At 41.6% G+C, this 7,015-nt stretch overlaps 1 protein-coding gene across 1 annotated transcript in view; it reads left to right on the top strand.

The window, feature by feature from the left end:
- The first annotated feature begins 235 nt into the window (after positions 1-235).
- LOC126996665 (unconventional myosin-XIX-like) overlaps positions 236-7,015 on the top strand; it is a 46,939-nt gene continuing 40,159 nt past the window's right edge. Inside the window, exon 1 of the mRNA XM_050857373.1 lies at positions 236-340. The gene's annotated coding sequence lies outside the window, so the exon portion shown is untranslated. The remainder of the gene's footprint in view (positions 341-7,015) is intronic.

Raw genomic sequence — 7,015 nt, 5'->3', positions numbered from 1 at the left:
AGAATAATGAGTATGGAGACACGACTCCTCCCTCGTCAGCTGACCGTGGGCCGAGAGTCTATCGTCTGCCGCGGTCAACCGAGACTCTAAAGTTTAAAAGTAAAATCGCACGGTTTATCAATACATAATTTATTCTTCAGCATCTTTATTAGCCGTTTATGAATTCAGTAACTATATTTAACTCTACACTATCATTTTCTGTATTTTTACTCATAAATTAGAAAAATAGAAATTACAAATGTTGTTTTAGGGCAGTACGGCAGCAAGATGACACAAGTGTGAGCGAGCTGTCCTTTTTATCCACCGGGCCTCCTCCACTGCACCTTCTAGTCATAGCATGGTGAGTGTGGGGCGGCACGGCATGTTACTGTACTGACTTACATTAAATATATGAAGATTAGAGCCCATAATGGAGCCCGTCGCTGGGAATTGCGTTTGAAAGATTTGAACACGATTACACAATTTTGATGACCAGCAGTGTGCCAATGTATTATGTAAGAGGCAGAGAAGCTAGTACTCATGAGGGGATCCCGCTTCATAGGTGGATATGAGTTTGCCTTCCATTGTTGTTTTTGAAAGTTTTTTATTACCGTACTTTTGACCTCCCCGCAGTGTGTTGGTTGTTTCACTCCACCATGCCTGAAGGGAGGGACGTCTTTCTGGATGTGGGGTGCCTTGTTTTTTGCGTCTAGTTGTATTTTATCATCACTAAAAAAAAAGCTGTCACCTCACCCATTGGTGGTATTGTCTGGGGATAAGTTATTTATTTATTACACAACTCACTGATGATTCAAACTTTGTGGTAGTTTATGAACCATTCATTGCTCAGTGCTTGTTTTCAATGCCAATTATTCATATCTTAGATGTGAACAACTAATTAAGTGGTGGTAGGTCTCTATTTCACTTCATTTCATTTATTTTATTTCAAGGGTACCCGCAGAGGGCCACTCTCGGGTGGCATGATATGCGGGGATTGTGCGGGGGATTCAAGGGGCCAGGACAGGATTAGGATAAGGGTTAGGATGAGGAAAGGTATTGGGATATGGTAAAGAGCCAGGATTAGGGAGATGATGATTGATGTTCCTATTCCTAAATGTGTCAAGAGCGGGACTATTAACTACATGAGATGGGAGATGATTCCACTCTTGGATGCTGCGGGGAAAGAATGAATATTTGAATATACTAGTGTTAGTCTGGTAAGTGTGGTATTTAAGGTTGTGGCTGCCTCTAGTGGATCATGTAGTTGTCGAGTGTAAATAAGTGTCTTTGTTTATGTGTACTAAATTGTTTGTGATTTTATATAGCATTTGTTGTTTGTGTATTTGTCTTTGTGTTGCTAATGGGTCAAGTTTTATGTCTTGGGTAAATCTTAAGAATCACCACTCCACCCCCTCCACCACCCCAGCCCCCCCTATCCCCCAAGACAAGCCTGGGGAACTGTGGGGAACCAGGGTATTGGTGGGGGGAGCCCATATCACTGAAAAATGGCCTTCCAAAATTTCCCTAGAAAAATCCCTAAATCAGGAAAAATTCACTAGTCTTGAAAGTAAGGAAAATCCCTACCGTATACTCAAATGCGTGGGCTAATTGCTAACCATGCATACCATCACTAACCACCCCAAAACAGCCCAGAGCCATGACTCAAGGTCATCTGGGACTCGGGCTGAACAGGCCCGGGCTATACCCGGCCCTCAGCACGGCAGCCGTTGGGCTGCGTGTTCTAAAAAAAAAAATAATAATAACCACGCGTGGTGGACCTGGTCTCACATGCGTGGGCTAGTCGCTAACCAAGCATACCATCGCTAACCAAGCGTACCATCGCTAACCAAGCATACCAACGCTAACCAAGCGTACCGTCACTAACCAAACGTTTGTAGAAAAAAAATATATGAAGACCTAGTGATGCTTCATACGGTAGGTAATGAATGCGAGCTATTTTGCGGCGGCGGCGTTAGCTCGATTAATCCCTTTAGGGAGCTGTGGTTTTGGTGGTCGTTAGCTCGATTAATCCCTGTAGGGAACAGTGGTTTTGGTGGTGGACGGCCAAATCACTGAAAAATGGGCTTTCAAAATGTCCCTACAAAAATCCCCAAAATCGGGAAAAATCCCTAGTCTAGAAAGAAAGGAAATTCCCTAACGTATACTCTTGTAATCTATTCCTATATAACGTAGCAGCCACCACAGCGGGTCTGTTGACGAGTGTAGGGCGTGTTATTGGATGGTCAGCGTAGGTGAGCCCCCACCCCACCACCCCAATCGTAGTCGAGCAACTCTTGGGAAATGTCATGTTTCATAATTACATATGGTACAATACTGACGGTTAACCCATCCACTTCTTGTAAGTTGATGCTAGATAATTTTTACCGAGTAGTTTAAGGTACAAAATAAAACAGATTTGTGACAGCTGTCATCCAGATCGAACTGACGCTCCTGCTGTTAACTGACGTGGGAGTGACCTACTGACTGCTACGTATGACCCTGGCCTCCATTTTACTCAAACTCCACTATAAGTATCGCGCATTGAACAATATCCGTTTGTTTTCTGACACGTGCTTGTCACACCATGTAACACATGACATGCCCGTGTCTTTGTTGTACCCGGTACTGGGATAGTAATTGGTCCTTTTGTCAACCTACATGCACACCAATAAAGAGGTTAAATACTCGGTTAACACTTACTGAAAGGTAAAGTAGACTGATATTTTGAGTGAGTGAGTGTCGGGCCTTCCATCCATCATGGCAGCTTGAAAACAACTGACTTCAGGAACCCGCCGTTAGGTGCCGCCACTGAAACCCTCGCGTAGTAACATTTTACGAATGTATTAGAAAATACAAATAGCTGCGGCATTAGTTGCTTTAATATAGAGAAAAAAATAACGTAAAACTCTTAAAAGACCATTTTTTTGTCCGAAATTGTTAAAATCCATGCGCGTTTTGGATATTACTGACTTAGGAACTAGTTTGTAGGGTGCACTGCAAGGCAGGTATGAGGCTCAGTCTGTGTATAGAGGCGGTTGTGAAACAGTAACAGTGGACTTAGAAAATCCAAGCCACCTAACTATAATTAAAGAGGCTTGCCCCCCTGGCCCCTCCCCAAGGTAAAACGTATACGAAAATGCATTATAATAATAATTCTTTCACGTGCTAAATTACTAAGAATATTGGTTTGGAGTGGTTATTCTTAAGTTTTGCCAAACCTCTTAATCCTCTTCCATTTCCTCTTAATCCTCTTCTAAACCTCTTAACCCTTTCCATCCGTGACGCAGTCGTCGGCGTCACAGTATGGAAAGGGTCAAGAGGAAATGGAGGAGGATTAATCCTCTTCTAAACCTCTCAATCCTCCTCTAAATTCCTCTTAATCTTCTTCCATTTCTTCTTAAGAGGTTTATAAGAGGAAATGGAAGATGATTAAGAGGGTTAAGGGGCTCTCACACATTCCCGGTCCCGGTCGCAACCGTCCCCGATGACTCCTGATGAGCCAGTCGCCGGTCGACCGGCTGTAAGATCGGGGATTGTCGGCGGCAGACCACCGATCTACCACTGGTCGACCCTGAGGACCGTAGACGCAGCCGACCACCGCCGGTCAACTTTAAAATTTTCAAAGATATCGGCGATGCGCCCGGTCGACCGGCGGTGTCGAAAAATGTCACCGGTCGACCGGCGGTCAGCCGCCGACACCCACGGCAGACCGGCGGTAGACCGCGAGTGAACACCTGTGTCTGACCTGGGGATTAGCAAGGGAGGAAGGAGGAACAGTTAGGAGTGAGGGATGAAGAGAGAGGGAGATGAGAGAAAGGAGGAAGAGGAATGGGTGAAAGATACAAATAAAAAATAAATAAAATATATATATATATATATATATATATATATATTTATATATATATGTATATATATATCTGTATATATATATATATATATATGTATATATATATATGTATATATATATATATACATATATATATATACATATATATATATATATATATATATATGTATATATATATATATAAATATATATATATACATATATATATATATATATATATATATATATATATATATATATATATATATATATATATATATATATATATACTATATTACTATATTCTTTTTCCATGTGGTATATATATATATATATATATATATATATATATATATATATATATATATATATATATATATATATATATCTATATATATATATATATATCTATATATATATATATATATTTTATGAGTAACCAAATCCAAATGTTTTTTACATGTTTTTTTTCCAAAATCCAAATAAATGTTTAATTTACACGCAGTTTTCCACTTTATGGAGTGCAACAGTTGTCTCACACGGCCACACCTGGACTCAGCTCAGCTTCCACAGCTGCACCACTTGAACAACGATACAGTACCCACACTGCCACACTACTCAACAATAAAAGTGGCAGGAACCGGTACCAGTACTGGTACTAACAGTACCAGCTATACGGTACGGTACTGGTACCAGACTGCTCGGTACCGGTACTAATACTAGCCAGTCGCTCATGGTGTCCCTCATTTCTTCCTCACACGAGTGAGGCTGAGACTGAGTGCCTGAGTGGATATCTCGGTGATATAGATATATTCTCTCTCTCTCTCTCTCTCTCTCTCTCTCTCTCTCTCTCTCTCTCTCTCTCTCTCTCTCTCTCTCTCTCTCTCTCTCTCTCTCTCTCTCTCTCTCTCTCTCCACTGAATGAAGTGAATATTTATTTTTCGATAGAAACCTACCTCTTGTTTGATTTACATTGTTTTTGATTTACGTGACCTCTTCAAGGACACAATACTGGCATAAATCGAGAGTTACCTATATATATATATATATATATATATATATATATATATATATATATATATATATATATATATATATATATATATATATAGAGAGAGAGAGAGAGAGAGAGAGAGAGATTTATGTACACAAATGAATTTATGTATGAAGCAGTTTATTATAATTATAATAACTATAATTTCAGGAGTTCAATTTTGCGTTCACGAGAGCTGAAGAAAGCCATTGCGATGTCAAATTCACGAATGATCAAAACAGCTGGACGGGCATTTATATACCCTTCCAACTGCGTGTGGCAATGAAAGTGTTTGCTCATCGATGTGCCGCAGGTCTGCCGCCAGTAGGCCGGCGGTCGACCGCCGACTGACCTGCTGCAGTCGCCGATCGGAGAAATCGAAAATCGTATATGGTCACCGGTAAACCGCTGGCTTACCAGCGGTAAGCCGCCAGTCCGGGGATTATTGCCTATTTTGTCGCCGGTCAGGCCCCGATCAGCTTATCGGGAGTCATCGGGGACGGTCGCGACCGGGACCGGGAATGTGTGAGAGCCCCTTTAGAAGAAGACTAACCCTTTCCATACGGTGACGCCGACGTCGGCGTCGCCGGAGTGAAGGGGTTAAGAGGAAATGGAACAGGATTTAGATGTTTAGAAGAGGATCAATCCTCTTCCATTTCCTCTTAACCCTTTCCATACTGTGACGCCGATGTCTGTGTCACCGTATTCAACTTCCAGGAGTATTGAAAGGGTTAAGTAAAGTGACTGATGTAGTGTGTCTGTAATCACATCTGGCCCATCTTGCAGCTTTGTTTTGTATGGCCTCTAATTTATTTTTGTTATTGTTAGTGTGTGGGTCCCAGATGGTGTCACAACATTCTATGTGGCCGAACGAGTGTTTTGCATGTATATTTTGCTGTCTGCTTTTTACCACTTGCCATTGACAAGGTTTCAGTCCCTGCTCCAATGGCAGCGCTCTGCAGGGCCATGATAGGTTACCATTGAGTGATGACAGGCTACTTTCTGTTAGGTTAAGGTGGGTTATTATTAGTGAAAGAAAATGTAGTGTGGCAAGGCACTAGTTATATGGTGGCCTTGATCTGTCAAAATGAATGTACCTTAATTCTGGATATATGGCCAAGTGTGTGGTCTTTCCAGTTTTGCCTGGGCAGTAGCAGTAGTATTTGCTTAGAACCATGCCATAAAGGCTGGACCTAGTCCATGACAAAGTTTTACCAATATCTGGAAAACATTAATGACTCCAAGACCCTTTCCAGTGTTTATCCAGAATCACACCCAACTCTGTGGGATTGACATGTGTTTCCAGTGCTGCACAGCACATAGTAATTGCATAGATTAACCACATAGAACAGATCTGGACATAGAGGACTAGTAGACCTTTGTCCAGAAAAAAAATTATCCAGATGAAGTATTCCCAAGGGTGCTGAAAGAGTGCAAGGAGGTCCTCCATGGCCCGTTTACTGATATCTTTAAGATGTCGGTAAATTCTGGGTATGTGCCCAATCAATGGAAAGTAGCTAATGTGATGCCGATTTTCAAAAAGGGAGACAAGTCAGCCACCTCAAATTATCGGCCAATTAGCTTAACATCAGTTGTAGGAAAGATGTTGGAGTCAATTATAGCCGAGAGCATTCGGGATCATCTAGAAAAGCATAGTTTAATTCATGATTCACGGCATGGATTCACAAAGGGCAGGTCTTGCCTTACTAACCTGTTGTCCTTCTACACTAAAGTAATCGAGGCAGTTGACCGAGATGAAAACTATGACATATTGTATCTAGATTTCAGTAAAGTGTTCAACAAAGTTCCCCGTCACCGGCTGTTACTAAAATTATAGGCTCACAGCATTGATGGGAAAGTTTTGAACTGGATCAGGGCTTGGGTTAGTGGTAGGAAGCAGAGAGTGCAAATCAATTGTAAAAAATCTGAATGGGGCAGTGTTACGAGTGGCGTCCCACAAGGGTCATTGCTGGGTCCTCTGCTCTTTATTATTTACATCAATGACTTGGACACAGGAATTAGTAGTGATGTCAGCAAGTTCGCAGATGATACCAAAATCGGTAGAGTAATCCAATCAAACAGGGACGCTACCGTTCTCCAGGATGAGCTTGACAGACTATATGATTGGGCGGGGAAGTGGCAGATGGAATTCAATGTCGGGAAGTGTAGCATTCTGA

Source organism: Eriocheir sinensis, chromosome 10, assembly GCF_024679095.1.
Source record: "Eriocheir sinensis breed Jianghai 21 chromosome 10, ASM2467909v1, whole genome shotgun sequence".
Lineage (NCBI taxonomy): Eukaryota > Metazoa > Arthropoda > Malacostraca > Decapoda > Varunidae > Eriocheir > Eriocheir sinensis.
The sequence above is the reverse complement of the archived record's forward strand: the minus strand, read 5'-3'. Positions and strand labels throughout refer to the sequence as shown.